Source organism: Marmota flaviventris, chromosome 5 (genome assembly GCF_047511675.1).
Source record: "Marmota flaviventris isolate mMarFla1 chromosome 5, mMarFla1.hap1, whole genome shotgun sequence".
Taxonomy (NCBI): domain Eukaryota; kingdom Metazoa; phylum Chordata; class Mammalia; order Rodentia; family Sciuridae; genus Marmota; species Marmota flaviventris.
Genome location: NC_092502.1, coordinates 40,776,265 through 40,793,880, shown reverse-complemented (window position 1 = coordinate 40,793,880; position 17,616 = coordinate 40,776,265).

The following is a 17,616-nucleotide window of genomic DNA, read 5'->3' as shown; positions in this document are numbered from 1 at the left end:
GCATCCAGGTCCGTTCTAGGATTTCCCTCAAGAGACCACACACCTGAGTCCCAAGGAATACTCTCCAGTTTCCCAACTGGACTTCTGGGGAGACCCTAGACCCTAAACATCCCCACCTCTATTCCCAAGGACCAGGACCAGCTTTTCCTGTGGCCTTGGGTCTCCCCTGGAGTTTAGAGGTAGTGAGTGTTTGGAGTAGTCAAAATCACAGGTTTTGGAGACAGATCATATTTAGTAACCATGTGGCCTTGGATGAGTGAATTAATCCCTCTGTGACTCAGTTTACCCATTGGTTACTCTGGCCCCTACTTTATAGAGCTACTGAGAGAATCAAATTAGTTGACCCATGTTAAGTACTCAGAACCGTGATTTCCACACCATGGCGTGGCCAGGGACCCCAAACACCTCTGTCTGTCTATATGGGTAACAAGACTGGCGTGGGCCACCCATCCTCTGGTGTGGGCCTCTGCTCCTTCGTGATGGTTTCTGCTATCTGGTCCTATGGGGCCTCATGTCCTAGGGGAAATCACAGTTTGGTTAACTGGGGGTACCACACACCTTGCACAGGGCTGCGAACTCAGGGATTACAGGAGCCTAGAAGGTAGAGCAAACCAGTAAGGCAGGCTGTAGGAGGCTAAGGCCAACTGGGATGGGGCACCTAGCTTGTCATGGGGTGGCAGATGCCCAGTTCTGCAGTCTAGACCCAGTGGGCACATGGCCCAGAGAGGCTACACATCAAGAGAAGCTGCACATCAGGGTCTATTTCTAGGCTCCTGATTTTTAAATGTGGACGACTTAGATAAAATGTTAAAAATATACTGTGTGGCCCAAACCAGCCACAAGTTTCCTCTTTGAGGACAGGGAATTCATGGTGGTAGAACTGCCAAGTGCAGGGGGCTCCCCACTTACATGGGGTACTGAAAGTTAGGACAACTTTTGCTACAGAATCTGTGGGGAATTAGGTTCCTAGAGTTAAAGCACCATGACTAATTTTTTTTCATAAAATTTGTGTAGTTTCTTTTAATACCTCTTTTTTCTTTTTTTTAAACTTATATATGAGAGCAGAATGCATTACAATTCTTATTACATATATAAAGCACAATTTTTCATATCTCTGGTTGCATACATAGTATATTCACAGCAATTCGTGTCTTCATACATGTACTTTGGATAATAATGATCATCACATTCCACCATCATTTATAACCCCATGCCCCCTCCCTTCCCCTCCAACCCCTCTGCCCTATCTAGAGTTTGTCTATTCCTCCCATGCTCCCGCTCCCTACCCCACTATGAATCAGCCTTTTTATATCAAAGAAAACATTCAGCATTTGGTTTTTGGGGATTGGCTAACTTCACCTAGCATTATCTTCTCTAACTCCATCCATTTACCTACAAATGCTATGATTTCATTCTCTTTTATTGCTGAGTAATATTCCATTGTGTATATATGCCATATTTTTTTTTATGCATTCATCTATTGAAGGGCATCTAGGTTGATTCCACAGTTTAGCTATTGTGAATTGTGCTACTATAAACATTGATATGGCTTTGTCCCTGTCCCTGTAGTGTGCTGTTTTTAAGTCCTTTGGGTATAGACCGAGGAGAGGGATAGCTGGGTCAAAGGTGATACCTTTCCCAGTTTTTCAAGGAATTTCCATATTGCTTTCCATATTGGCTGCACCAATTTGCAGTCCCACCAGCAGTGTATGAGTCTACCTTTCTCCCTACATCCTCGCCAACATTTAGTATTGTTTGTATGCATAATAGTTGCCATTCTGACTGGAGTGAGATGAAATCTTAGAGTGGTTTTGATTTGCATTTCTCTAATTGCTACTAATGATGAACATTTTTTCATGTATTTGATGATTGATTGTACATCATCTTCTGAGAAATGTCTCATTTATTGATTGGGTTATTTGTTGTTGTTGTTGTTTTTTTGTTTGTTTGTTTTGTTTTGTTTTGTTTTTGGTGTTTAGCTTTTTGAGTTCTTTATATACCCTAGTGATTAGTGCTCTATCTGATGTGTGAGGGGTAAAGATTTGCTCCCAAGATGTAGGCTCTCTATTCACCTCACAGATTGTTTCTTTTGCTGATGAGAAACTTTTTAGTTTGACTAATTTAAATGCTGAAGCACCTATGTGTCTTCAAGAATCTCTTAGGACAAATAATAGAATTTTAACATTAGTCACTTCAATGATGATGGCAAATACCAGAACTGAATGAAAAGGTATCTTCTTGATTTTCCTAAATGCTAGTATTGGGGGGAAAATATTCAGCTTACATCTAAAAAAAAATGTCAAGAAAACAAAAGAGAGGTAGAAGGAAATACCCGACCCTGTTCACATCTTTCATGCACCAAGAGGTAGTAGGGACTCTGAAGGGCAGGGAGGAGCTCTGTCCCTGCAGGAGAAGGAATTCAGCTGGGATCCCAGAGAGCTGAGTGTGGGCTTTCCTCACTCCAGTCAGAATGACAGCCATCAAGAATAAAACAATAATAAATGCTGGAGAGGACTATAGAAAAAGAAACACTTTTATACTGTGGGTAGGATTGTACATTAGTACAGTCACTATGGAGATCAGTATGGAGGCTTCTCGAAGATGAAGAATGGAACTGCCATATGACCCAGCTACTCCACTCCTCGGTATTTATCTTAAGAATTAAAGTTATTGTACTACAGTGATACATGCACACCCACGTTTATAGCAGCAAAATTCATGATAGTCAAACTATGGAAACAGCCTAGGTGTCCATCAACAGATGACTGGATAAAGAAAATGTGGTATAGATACAAAATGGAATTTCATTTGGCCACAAAGAAAAATGAAATTACATCATTTGCAAGAAAATGGATGGAACTTGAAAACATTATGTTAAGTGAAATAATCCAAACTCAGAATGTCAAGGGTTGTATGTCTTATCTCATATGTGGAAGCTAGAGAGGGAAAAGGAAAAGGAAGGAATCTTATGGAAATTGAAAGGAAATCAGTAGAATAGAGGAAAGGGACCAGGGGCAGTGAGGGAAAAGAAAAATACTGAAGAATGATATAGGCCAAATTATATTGTTATGTTGTGTGCACGAATGAATACCTAACAACAAATCCCATCGTTATGTATAATTATAATGCACCAATAAAAATATGGAAAAACAATACAGGCACTAATTTTGAGCACACAAAAGTTACCCAACAGTGACCTCTAGCACTCATAATGATATACTTTCTCACCTTAAAGTAGGTCCCGGAGGTTTATTAAAGCAGTCACTGGCCACACACCAATACTTCATTTAGCGCTAGACCGTGGTGATACCATAAGATTATCTCGCCTAGTGATGTGGTAGCCATCTTAGTTTGGGCAAGTACACTCTGTGATGTTCATAGAACCACAAAATCACTTCATGTCGCCTTTCTCAGAATGTATTCCTGCCAGTAAGCATTGCATGCCTGTATCTGACTGAGAATGAGACACCGGGGGAGAATTTGACTCTCTGAGCCATAGGTGTTTGTAACTTGTGCTGGTGTGTTGGGGTGGTGGGTAGGAGTGCAGAGGAGAGAGGGAGGTAAGGAAAGGTGAGTTAAGGGAAGCATTTTGCCAAGCCCTGGTCCTGGCATTTTAGCCAGGCTCCCCACATTTCCAGGCAGGCTAGATTGTGATTTGCACTAAACAAACACAAAGGTCTTCCAGGATTGAACTGGCAGCCCCTGGGCTGTATTTAAAGGTGCCGGCAGTGTTCTGTAGTCTTGGCAAATCTGGGGCAGGAGGGTTTGACTCCAGAGGGTTGAGTGACAAGGGCCCTTGCCTAGAATCACCGCAGAGCTCCAAGTCATGCCTCTGCGGCAGATGTGCTCATAGCAGAGACGTACTCGTGCCAGGGTCCCGGTCAGCCAACAGCAAACAAGAGCCAGGCAGGGAGAGGCCAGTGTCCATAGCTAGTTCCAAGCAAAACCTACATCACTTACATAGAAGGGGCACGTTGGGCCAATAGCCACCAAAAAGAAATAGGCCTTGTCACTTGGCGAGCTACAGGCTACAACTTCACCAGGCCCAGTTGGTGATTTACAGTTCAAGAGGTGCTACGGTCCCAGGGAGCCTCTGGAAAACTACTTGGAGAGTGAACGCTGCAGGCAGGATTTCTCATTTTCTCATCACTTTCCCATTTTAATGATATAGGTCCCCCCTGGGACCGAGGGAGGAGAAAAATGCTCTTTATATTATATTAGTGGCCATGTGGAAAATGCATATTTCCCATGACATCCAATTCAGAATGAAGACGCACATTTGTAAAGCATATGTGAAAAATGTCATGCGTGACGGGTATGAAATATTTGTTGTCAAGGCTCAGGCTAATTTTGTGAAATATCATAGGACAGGGAGAAAAATGTTGAGAGTGAGAAACCATCAGGGAGGATGGAGCTGCTAGTCTTAAGGACACTGTCACAAAGCAAGGCACCAGACAGTGCCTAGAACCAGGGAGTGTGGCTAGAACACAGATAGTGTTGGTTTGACGGTGGGCTGCACACGATACCATTTCTGTGGTTACCTATTGGGACAAGTAAGAGGGAGGCTTTGCTCTTGCATTTCCTTAGTTTTGTTGTTGTTGTTGTTGTTTTCAAAATTTGTGAACTGTAGCCAGGTGTGGTGGTGCACACCTATAATCCCAGCAACTCAGGAGGCTGATGCAGAGGATCGAAAGTTCAAGGCCATCCTGAGCAGCTTAGTGAGACCCTGTCTCAAAATAAAATATAAAAAGGGTTTAGGATGTAGCTCAGTGGTAAAGTGCCCCTGAGTTTGATTCTCAGTACTTAAAAAAATATATGAACTATGTAAATATATTACCTTTTCAAAATAAGACAATTTTTTTAAAAAGCCTGTCAATTTGTGAGCTTGCCTTTCAGAACAGAACTGGAACATTCAGAGAAATGCTGAATATTCTGAATAGGAAAAAAAAATCTCAAAAATTAAATTTTGCCAGGTGCGGTGGTACATGCCTATAATCCCAGCTACTCGGGAGGCTAGTCTCTGCAACTTAGCAAGATTCTCAGCAACTTAGCAAGACCTTGTCTTCAAATAAAAATAAAAAGACCCGGGGATGTAGCTCAGTGGTAAAGTACTTCTGGTGTCATCCACAAACCCCCCTCTATCCCTCCGCCAAAAGCCCCTAAATTTCTTTTTTCTAGTCATCCTTTATTCTGTCCCCAAAGAATGGCCATCAGCCATCCTCCAACTCATGGTGACCTGCTTCTAGAGCTCATGATTCATTCTCTCCAGGAAGCCTTCCCCACAGCTAAGCTGGAGTCCTTGTTTGCTGTCCTAGTCCTGTTGTTCTATTCTCTCACAATGGGGAGGACTGACCATGGGGGTGTCTGTCACTGCAGCAGAACAGACACATTGGCTTGGTAGCTGACCTTCCTACATGGGAATAAATCCATTCTGAGCTGGGCGAGGCTCAAGCCTGTGAAGTCTTTCCAACCCTTGAAGAATCTGCTATTGGTCTGGAAAAAGAAGACTCATTTGTCTCCAATACCTGCCTCCCTTTCTTCTTAAGCCACTGCCTTAGATTTGTGTAATATAAGCCAAGCCTTCATTCTAATGGGCAGAGGGAGAAAGAGAAAATGCAGAGAAAAACTTAATGCAAGGAATCTGGAAGAGGCAAGATAAGAGACTGCCTCTCTTCATCTTGGTGCCATCAATCACCATTACAAATGGCATTAGCTGACATTTATCAAGTTCTCACTCTAGCAGGCTCCATGCTCTGTCTTTAGATGCACAATCTCATTTAATCCTCACTCCATCACCATTTTGCAAATGAGAAACAGGCTCCATGAAGTTAAGTGACTTGTCCAATTTTCTAGTGAATAAAAAAAATCACAAACTTAAACTCTGACTCAGTTTCTCCCACCCTACTCTCACAACACAGGTCACTTCTGACACTATGTGTGTGGGGGGGTTCTACAACAGAAGACAACTGGGTGTGCCCTAATTAAATTCTGTACTGGGCTGGGGATGTAGGTTAGTGGTCGAGCATTTGCCTAACATGCATGAGGCCTGGCTTTGATCCCTAGCACTGCAAAAGAATAGGGAGGGAGGGAAGGAGAGCGGGGCGGGGGAGGGAAGGGGGAGAGAGGGAGAGGGAGGAGGAAGGAAGAAGAAGAAGAAGAAGAAGAAGAAGAAGAAGAAGGAGGAGGAGGAGGAGGAGGAGGAGGAGGAGGAGGAGGAGGAGGAGGAAGGAAGGAAGGAAGGAAGGAAGGAAGGAAGGAAGGAAGGAAGGGGAGAGGGAAGGAGGGAGGGAGGAACAAAAAGAGATTCTGACACTATCTGGAGATAGTGTCAGATCCCACAGGCTGAGGGCTCAGTCCCGGGACTTCTTCTCTCCCCACACCTGATGCCAATCACAGCCCAAGATGTTTTGCCTGTCTTCTGACAGGCTATAAATCAGAGTTCCTACAACCCCTTCCTCGGGTTTGATGAATTTGCTCAGGGGGCTCACAGAACTCAAGGAAACATGTTCATCAGCTTGCTATAAAGGATACAGAAGAAGCAAGGTACAGGGAGAGAGTGGGAGGAGGGCTATGGAGTTTCTGTGCCCTCTCCTAGTACACCAACCTCCAAGAGCTTCCACGAATCCCACAACCTGGAAGCTCTCCGAACTTCATCCTTTGGGGAGTTTATGGAGACTTCCTTGTAGGGCATGAACAAAGCAGGGACAATTGTGCAGAAAGGTGATTGGACAAAGGGCATTTTCTAATGCTAGTACACTGGGTGGGAAAACCCAGTGTGAAGGCTAATTTTGGTCGTCAACTTGGCTAAATTGAGGGAAGACACACTTTGGGGCATATCTGTGAGGATGTTTCCAGAGAAGATTGGCGTATGGGTCAGCAAATGAGTAGGAAAAGCCCACTCTGAATGTAGGCAGGACCATCCGATAAGCCAGGGGCCAGAAGGACCCAAGAAAAAGCAGGAGGGGGAAGCTCACGCACGCGCGCCTCCCACCCTTCTTCAGTAGGCACTGGTGTGTTTGGTTCCCCCTCACCCCACTCTGTTGCCTGTGGCCATCAGACTCCAGAGTCTGCAGCCTTTGAGTATGGAGTTGATCCAGCAGATTTGCAGGGGATTGTCAGGCCTTTGGTCTTGGGGTGGAGCTACATCATTAGCATCTCTCTCTCTTGTTCTGAGGCTTCTGGCTTCTTGGACAGAGCAACTGTTTCCCTGGGTCTTCGGCATATGGAGGGCCATTTCAGCCTCAAATCAGGTGAGCCAACCTAATACAATCTAATAATTCCCCTCTTATAATTACATATCTCCTGTAGATTCTGCTTCTCTGGAGAACCCTGACTAACACACCCAGCAAGTCCTGTGGGTTCAGATTCTTCTTGTTCTCTCTGTAGCATCCCCTCCTCAAGGACACAGGACAGGACTCTTTTTGATCTATCAGACAAGATCAGAGAATTGTTGTGTTTTGTTTTTTGAGACACTGGGGTTTGAACCCGGGGCCTTGGACTTCATGAGCTCCACCACCAAGCTACACCCCCAGCCCTCAGAGAAAATTTTAAGCCAGTTCCAAGAGAGAAAGGTGTGGGAGCGGGAGGTTAGAGTTTCACTGATCTTCCTTGGGGAAGAGAATCTAGTTTCTTTGGTTTGAGCTGGGGAGGGAATTATGAGCCAGCAACCATGGATGAAGCCAATGTCCTAATATCACATCATCCATGTATCATATTGCTAATATCATGTTGCGCATTAGTGGTGGAGCTGCGACTGGAACTCTGTCTGCCCTACCCCAGACTCACAGTGTTGGCCACTGAGCCACACTGCCTCCCAATGACCCAAGCTTCATGTCCCCTGGATATGGCTCACACTGAGGTTTCAGGTGGTCCCTGGGCCTTTCTTTGCTGGCCGTCCATGTTCCGGGGGCAAATTCTTGATGAGGCACTGTGGATCCCTAGGTAGCACTCGCAGCAGGACAGCAGAGACAGGAAAGCAACTTGAGCAATGAAGGTCAACCTGCCCACGAGCTGCCTTTAGGGTTTCATCAGATTCAGGGGAGAGACCAGAGGGCGAACCTAAGAGGACCTGGGGTACCGAGGACAGCAGAGACCCAAGGCCTCTGCAGCAGCCTCAGGAGAAGCAGCCTAGGCCTTTCCCCTGCAGTTCTCCAAGGCTGTTGGACTCTCTTGCACTTCTAGGGAGCCTTTGCACATGCAGGGCCCCTCTGCAATGCCCTGTCTTTAACGGAGCCCACTCCTACTGGCTCTTTAAGACTCAGCCTTGGCATTATCTCAGGGAATCCCTCCTCAATCACCCCTACCTTGGCAACTCACTGGGACTCCCTTCCCCTGTGCCTCCCTCCAGCAGCGCTTACTCCACCTGGTGGCACTTATTTGAGAGCCTGACTCCTGTACCGGCCTGGACCTACTTGAAAGCAGGGCTTGGCTCAGTGCCCTCAGCCACTGCAGAGTCACCCAGGGCTGGTGCAAAGGAGACCAGTTCCTTCCTTTGGGAAGAGATCCAGAAGCCCCGCTGGAAACACAAGTCCACACACAGGAACTGGCCTCAGAGTCCCGTAGGGCAGCATCCCGAAGCTGGTACTTCTTGCGAGTGTCATGCCCCTGCCTCCCCATTTCTCCTCATTTGTGGAAAGCTGTTAGTCCTGTGGATTTAGAGCACATGTATCATGAGGATGGTCCAGAAGCTCCAAGGGTAAGGGTGCTACCACTCTCTGGAAGTTTCCATCATTCTTATTTTCTTCTTTCTCTTCCTCTTCCTCCCCCTCTCCCCCGCATCCTCCTTCCCCTTCTCCTCCTTCTTCTTCTCCTTCTCCTTCTAATTCTTCTTCTTCTACTAGAGACTGAACCCAAGGGCACTTTACCATTGAACCACATCTCCAGCCCTTTTTATTTTTTATTTTGAGACAGAGTCTCACTAAGTTATTTAAAACCTTCCTAAGTAGTTGAGGCTGGCCTCCAATTTGCAATCCTCCTGCCTCATCCTCCTGAGTTGCTGGGATGACAGGTGTGTGCCACTGCACCCAGCTCATCTCACTTCTTTAAGCCCAGACTTAAGCGCAGGTCATGTGGGTTCCCTCATTTCCTCCGAAATGAGGCTTCTGTCTTTCACGGGATTTGAAATCCAAATTTGCATTAAACTGGTAGAGTAAAATTAAAAGCAGACAATTTAATCTTGCAAAACAAATCTTCAGTCTCCAGAGGGACTTTCTTTTGGTTTGGCCAAATCAAGCCAGATTGCACTATGTCTATAGATGGCAGCTTCCTGAGGCCAGGTTTGAGGTTCTCAGCCTTAAAGCTGGGTCAGGCTGAAGCTCTAGTGACCTTAGTATTCTTCCCAGGTGATTTGGGTCTTCCTTCAGCTCTTGATGACTATTACAGATGTGGAGGTGATTGGAGGGGTGGAGATGGTGGGAGTGAGCACAGGACCAATGTGGGCAGTACAGAGCCCTCAAGTTCCCAATCCCAGGGCATTGCACACAGTAGAGATTAATCTTCCCCATGCATATGATCTGGCATTTTAAGGAACTAGCTTTCTAGAAAGAGTTTTAAATTATGAGCAAATTCAAAAGTCCAGAAATGCCTGTGACCCTCTGGGTTTTGTGTGTGGCTCAGAACTCTGCACATGGGCCCAACCCATCAAAAACATGCTCCATGGTGACTCTGTGGTCATGGCATCCTTTGGAAGCCTACAATGGAAAACCATAACATAACAATAACACAACCTTGCCCTTAAGGTCTATGACCAGGAACACTGGGAAAGTGTAGCCAGTGGGTGACACAGGACCCACTCCCTGGAAGGAAATGACAGGGTCAGAGCCTGCAGGTAACCCATGAAGCATGGACGATTCATTGATCCTCCCACTAACACCTCCCTGAAATGTATGCTGTTACAAAGCAATCTACACTGCTGAGAGAGCAGGGTGCTGTTTAAACAGATCAGTATTCCTGTTAAATAATATAGAGATGAGAATATAAAATGAACAAAAAACCCACCAGTGAATTTGAATGCTTTTAGTTTTACATTGGAATGAAAGTGTGTAAAATAAACTATTTAGCCAAATATGGTTCAATATGGTATGTTGTGATCCTCAATCATAAATATTCATGTAACTACTTGTTGGGAAATTATATATCTATATGCAAGAGAATGAAGTTGGTCCCTTACTGTCATGGTCTTTTTGCGTTACTATAACAAAATGTCATAAACTGGGTAGCTTATAAACAACAGATCTTTTTTTTCACAGTTGTGTAGGCTGGAAAAGGCAAGATCAAGGTGACACCAAATTTGGTTTGAGGTGAGGGCTGATTTTCTGGTTCTTAGATGGTAGCTTCTTGCAACATTCCCACATGGCGGAAGGATCAGCTAGCTCTCTGTGGTCTCTTTTATAATCACCTCCTAAAACCATCACTTTGGGGATTAGCATTTCAATGTATGGATTTGGGGGAATGCAAACATTTAGACCAAAGCCCTTATCTTACATCATATGAAAATTAATTCAAAATGGATTGAAGACCTAAATGTGAGACCTAAACCTACAATACTCTTAGAAGAAAGCATCGAAGAAAAGCTTTATAACATTGATTGTAGTAATGACTTCTTGGCTAAAAATGACACCAAAAACAGACAATAAAATTAAAAATTGGCATCAAAGTTAAAAGCATACGTGAAAGGATTTGACCAACAGAGTAAAAAGGTTATCTATGGAATATGAAAGTATTTGCAAATCACCTATCTGATAAGGGATTAATGTCCAAAATATATATAAAGAACTCCTTCAACTCAACAATAACCAAGGGGAACTCAGGCAGCAGGATACACCCTATTCCCAGCAGGAATAACCTTAAACCTGGAACCACCCTAAACCCGGATTGTCCTAAACCGGGAACGCCCTAAACCCGGATCCGCCCTGGTCCTTGAGCAAGGTCACCTTAGATGCAATGTCATTGCAAAATGTCCTCTTTGTTGGGAAAAGTATAAACGGCAGCCATACCCCAGAGAAAAAAACCCCAACATGGCGCCTAATCACCTCTTCTTCCTACCTTCTTCTTTCCTGCAGTGGCGCGAAAAGTTCCCGCCCGTGTGAACTCTCCAGCCGTCGCCAATTTCAAATCTCGCTGGCGGGGAACCTTAGCCCCAATGAGAACTAATTCCTGGGCTCCGGAGCTGATATCTGAAAGAACTTGCCAATAAACGGGTTGCCTGCCATTTATCTAAACCCTACCATCTCCCCCTTAGTTCTATATAAGCACACTGCTTTTTGCAATAAAATTGGAATTCTCCCGGCGAAGTATCTTTGCGTGGGGAATTCTTTCACTCTTTCCATGAGTCCTTCCACTAAGCAACATGGGGTACGCTGGCAAGGAAATTGTCATACCTACTTGGCTAATGGCTCCCAGCAAATAACAAAATTATCTGATTAAAAAATAAGCAAAGGGCTTGAAGAGAGATTTCTTCAGAGAGGATATACAAATGGCCAGCAAGCATATGAAAAAATGTTGCACATCATTAGTCATTTGAGAAATGCAAATCAAAACCATAAGAGAGATCACCTCATAGCTATTTTTTTCTATTAAAAAAATAGAAAACAGTAAGTACTGCTGCTGAAGGTTGTAAGAAATTGTACAGTCACTGCAGAAAACAGTACAACAATTCCTCAAAAAATTAGAAATAAAAATACCCTCTGATCCAGAAATTCTTCTTGGAGATGTATACCCAAAAGAATTGAAGGCAAGGACTCAACCAGATGTTTATACTTGCATCTTCCTGGATCATGGTTCATAACAGCCAAGGCAGAAGCCACACAAGTGCCCATTGGCAGACTAGGGGACAAATAAAAGGTGACAATTGCATAATGGCACATTATTCAGCCTTAAAAAAATTATGATGCAGATTACAGTGTGAATAAACCTTAAGGACACTATACTAAGAGAAATAAGTCAAACAAAAATTGTATGATTCCACTTCTTTCAGGTATCTAGGGTAGTCGAGTTCATAAAGACAGCATAATGGTGGTTGCCAAGGCTGGGAGGAGGAGGAAATGGGGAGGATTTTTAAAAATATTTTTAGTTTTTGATGGATCTTTATTTTATTTATTTGTATATGGTGCTGAGAATCAAACCCAGTGCGTCACACATGCTAGGCTAGCGCACTACCACTGAGCCACAACCTCAGCTTCAAGTTTTTGTATTATAAGTAAGAAAAAGTTCTGGAGATTGAACAGCCATGTAAATACACTCAATATCCCTGAACAGCATGCTTCAAAATGGTTAATTTTATGTTATGGATATTTTAGCATAATTAAAAACAAACAGATAGCAAATCACAGAGACAGTGTTTTCATTTTTCTCTCCCTGCTATCAGATCCACACAGAGTGCTTTGTAGGCACTGGGAACTACCTAAATTCCCAAAGGAAAGATTTCTTTTTTTTTTTTCATAGAACATTAAAAATCTTCCTTTGAAGACATGCTAATTTAAGAATACTCTTTATTCCTAAACTTTAGTAAAACATGTTTATGCGAGGCTTCTACTGCACTTGATTAAAAACAAAAAACCCATGTCTGATGTGTGCTCCATTGCATCTGAGGCCATCTTTCCTGAGCAGCTGCATCATTTAAATAAACCAGTGCTGTTTCTGCAATGCACGTTTTTGACTGAAAAAGAAAGAAGCCCTTTGCTAATATTTTTGGACAAGGGAAAGAAGACCACCCTCAAAGTATTTAATAAAGATGTTGGTGTTAGGACAAGGAATGTCATACAGGCATCATTGTCCTAATTCTAGGGTTGAGGAAACCAAGGCCCAGAAAGGTGAAGCCACTTGCCACAAAGCATTTCCATGGCAGACCAAGAGCTGGCCTCCCTAACCCATGTTGAAATCCAATTGCCACGTGAAGGTGTTAAGAGGAGAGACCTTTCAGAGGTGAAAGGTGAATGAATTAAAGCTGTTATCAAGGGAGCCGGTTACTTATTTCAGAAGTGGTTCCTTGAAAAAAGGATGAAATTTGGCCTCATCCTTTCTCTCTCTTTCATGCTCACTTGCCCATCCACTTTCTACCATGGGATGATGCAGTATGAAGGCCCTATCATATGTTAGCACCATGTTCTTGGATTTCCAAGTCTCCAGAACCACAGGCTATTTGTATTTACATTTTCATGCATTATAAATTATTTAATCTGTGATTTCTGTTATAGCAGCATAAAGTGGACTAAGACACCCTCTGAAGGATCCCTCTTGCCCTCTGATGCCATGATTATCTGGATAATATAGATAAATGTGGAAGAGATGGCATATAGGTCAGGGCACTAGGCTGACTTCTTATTCCCCAAGCTATTGCTCTCCAGGAAGTGGAACAAATGATTCTTGCTGCGTGGATAAAAGGTCAAAAGTGTGAGCTAATTGTGGGCCTAAGAGTACCAGCTCTGAGTGACCTGATTTCACCCTGTGGGGATTCCCAGGCATCCCTTCCCCAGGCCTGTTCCAGGCATTGGTCCAGAAACCAGGCATTATTGGATTTAGCATTAAATAAAATTGACATATATTCAGAATTTAGAACAAGGATGAAATCAGGCTTAGCAGTGAACCCTGGAACAGGGCAGGGAGCCTGGGCCAGGATGGCAGTGACTCCTGAGGATTCCCAGCACTATCCATGGTTCCTCAGGAGGTGGAGGCCGTGCAGGTCCTGGTGGCCAGTCCCACCTCTGCTCTGGGAGGGAATGTACCAAGATGATGCATCAAGGGTCACCCTGATGGCCATATGCTTCCCAGGAGAGCTCAGGCCAGGAGGTGGCGATGGCTGCTCAAACCCAAGTGCTCCTCAGCCCAGTTCAGTCATCAGAAGAGGGTGAGGAAGAGGCTTGCCCCCTGAGGGGCCATAGAGCACAGGAGTTGGGGGTGAGAATTTGAGGCTCTTACCTGGGTTTGAGACACAGTTCCACCACTTAATGGTCTTAAGTATGTTCCTTATTGAATTGTGCCTCAGTTTCTCATTTGGGAAATAAGATGACTACTGGCACCTGTCTCAGTTGTAGTGAGGATTTGAGACAATTCATAGAAGGGCTTAGCCAGACACAGCATTTAGTAAAGAGTCACTAAATGGCAACTTTGTTGCTGTTTTAAAATTCAAAACCTTCATGTCTGTGGTTGTTAGGCAAGGACATAGGGCAGAGTGAAACAGGGCCATTTCCAGACAGCAGGCATCTGCCTCCCACCTCCTCCACCAGGCCCCAGCCCTCCTCCAGCAGCGCCCCAACTCCTAGTCACCCACAGGTGTGGGCACAGGTGTCTACTCCTCCAGGAGGCCTCCCTGGTAGTTGTTCCCATACCTGAGATCCACAGTCTCTGTGAGTTACAAGTGCTCTCTTCCTTCCCTGAAACTTGGTCAGGGAGGGGAGCACCCTGTCCTGGTGGTCACAGCTCCATCACAAGCTTTGTGCTTGTTGTGCACACGACTTGGGGCGAGTCTGGGGTGCATTTCCTCCCTGGGGCCTCTTTCACTGGGGAGATCATCTTGCTCCATTTCACAGATAATGAAGCACATCTAGCTCCTCATCCTCACTCTACTGGTCTGTGCCCTCAGGCAGGTTACTTAACCTTTCTGAGCCTGTCCATCCCACACCTGTGCCCATAACCACCCAGTCTCAATGCTCTGGCTTCTGCTTTACCTCCATGCTCACTATGAGTTGGGTGAGTTTGCTATGGATTTCTCTTGAGCCATTTCAGTGCATTTTGAGTAAGGGAAGCAAGGACACTCCCCACCCTTGCCCTCACTTCCCATGTATCTTCTATTAGACAAAGTTGTGTCCCAAGCTTTCAAACTCACCTCCGGCTTCTGTCTTGAAAAGTGGGGTTTAGGGGTGCTGCCACCTGGTGGCCTCAAGCTATCAGGATACAGGAGTGGGAGCCATGTGGCTTGGCAGGGCTATAAGAAGCAGGCCTGCTCTCAACTGAACATCACAGCTGGCCAGTCAGCAGGAGCACAAATTTAGAGAAGTCCAGGCAGCCAGACTTCAGAGACCACTACCTGTGAGGCACAATAGCTTCATGGTTAGGCTCAGGAGTCCCACCAACTAGTTTCAGATCCTGTTCTGACACCTCCCAGTTCTATGACCTTGAGCAAATCAACTGTCTGCTCTGAGCCTCAGCTCCCTTGACTGTAAGGTGCACAGCCTTCTCCAATGTCAGGGGCACATGTCCCAGGAGAAACTGGGGGCTTCTTAAAGCTCCTCTTTTACTTCATTATAATTTAAAATGGAATTTTTATGAAACCCATGCACATTAGAGATTCAGCTCCAAAACTATGCTTAAGCAAAAACCAGGGCCTTCTGAAAATTTAAGGTTTGTGTAGGCTACCTTAGTCTCTTCCAACAGCCCCTCTCCCTGGGTGCATCTTTACTCCATAGTCAAAGGTTCTACTAAGAGCAGTTCTCATTTATCAGCTCTCCCTGCAAGCAGGGTACTTTTCACACATCTTGTTTAACCATCATAACAGCAGAAAATTAACCCCATTTACTAGCAGAAAACTAAGGGTCAGCCAGGCTTGGTGGCATGGCACACACCTGTAATCCCAGCAGCTCGGGAGCCTGAAGCAGGAGGATCACAAGTGCAAAACCAGCCTCAGCAACTTATCGAGGCCCTAAGCAACTTAGCAAGATTCTGTCTCTAAATTAAATGCAAAAAGGCAGGGGGCGGGGGATGTGGCTCAGTGGTTAAGACCCCCTAGTTTCAATCTTGGGTACCAAAAAATAAATAAAATAAGAGTCAGAGACACTGCCTAATTTGCTCAAGGTCACACAGCTATCACACGAAGGAGCAAGCTTTAGATGTGAGTATGCCTGGCTCTAGTGTTGTAGAAGCCCTAGGGGTGGAAGCTCCAGGGCAATGTCTGGGGAGGATGTTGCTCCATCTCTGAGTTCTCCAAGAAGCACGTGATGGGGGATATTTACCCACTGATACAAGAATCCCAACACCAGCTGCCCGACAGCCAGTCAGAGGCTGTTATAGCCAAGAGGCCAAGCAGAGCCAAACCTGCAGCAGAGCAGCTGTGTCAGGAGGCTGCGCCTGCCCTCCTCCCAGCTCTTGCCCGCTCCCTTGCAGCGCACATCTGCACATGGAGAGCCATCAACCAGCATTGGCTCTGCACACCCCTTACCCACAAGCCTCAGAGTTCCTCCCAACTTCCAGAAGTTAGAGCCTGGGCAGGACTTCCTCTTGCCAGATGAATTTCCTGGTTGTTTCAGTTCTCTTTCTTTCTGGGAAATGCTCTGACTCAGTTATTGAGGGCACAGGGACGGTTAACACATCTCCTCCTCCTCCACACGCTCACCCCAGAGCCGTGAGAGTAGACATAGCCTTCCCTTCCCTGAGGTCAGGGTGCAACCGGGGGCAGTAGGGAGGGGTGGAAAACTAAGACCCAGAGAGGGGGGTAGGACTTGTCCAAGATTGCACAAGTAGGGGTAGCAGCACCCGCTGCCAAGCTTCTGCCCACTGCCCTGCTCTGCTCATGGGCAGGAATAACTGAGTATCACTGAGGTCTTGTCCAGACTAGAAGGCCAGTGTATATGAGGAGAACTGAGGAGGAGGCCATCTCTGGTTTAGAGACACTCAGTGGGCCAGGTAGTCTTGGGAAGACCCACTGTGGACAGGCTCTGAAACATAGCCAGCTACGTTTGCCACAGAAGACTCAGCCCTATGTAAATTTGCATACCTCAGAGTGGTTATTTGAGCTTCTAGTTATCACACATCCAACAAGGAAGTGCAGTCGTCTGCGCTGAGTGAGGGGACAGTGCTGGCAGGAGCCCTGGAGCCTGGTCTAGCTGCCCAGCCTGCACATGGTTCCTTCACCAGACAATCAGTATGCTTGGAATGCTGGCTTCAGAACCACTCCCTTAGAAGTAACCTTTAGGTCACTACAGCCCTCCTGAGGTTTCCTGGGAAAGTTCCCAAGAACTGTCAGGAGAGGATTTTCTCAGTGCTCTTGCTCCTCTTTCCTCATTATGAGGAGGACCCAGAGTATCAGAGATTGGCTGGGGATGCAGAAAAGACAGCTGGAGATGCAAAGACCATGGTAGGGAACTTTGTTAAGCTCCAGACACCTGTCAAAGAGGTCTGGAACTACCAGCCATCCAGTGGCTCTGTGGGCCAGCCCAGCTCTTCTTCCCCTCCAACCCTTAATCTCACCTCTCCTGCTTGACTCACTGCTGAGAAAGCAGGAGCTACACTTGTCTCCAGACCCAGAAGACTGGCCTCAAAGTGAGGCCCAGATGGAGTTTGTGGCCCAGCTTTCAGAAGCTATCTGGACCACAGAGATAGCTATGGCAGGGCCTGGAGGCTTGGGAGTCAGTCTACCTGAAGCTATACTTTGCACATTTACTAGGCAAAAATCATCAGGTCACTTCCCTTCTCTGAGCTTCTGGGTCAGCTGTTTGAGCACCTGGCCCTCAGGCTCTTAGGGTGGGCAGAAAACACCATGGAGAAGCCATCTTGGATCCCAGAACAGCAGCCTAGGGGAGAAGAAGACCCAGAGATATTTAGAGGAAATATAGCCTCAAAAACTGCTGTACCAAAGGATCCCAAGTGCATCCACCTGCAAGAAGGTGGGGGGAGAACTCCCGGAAT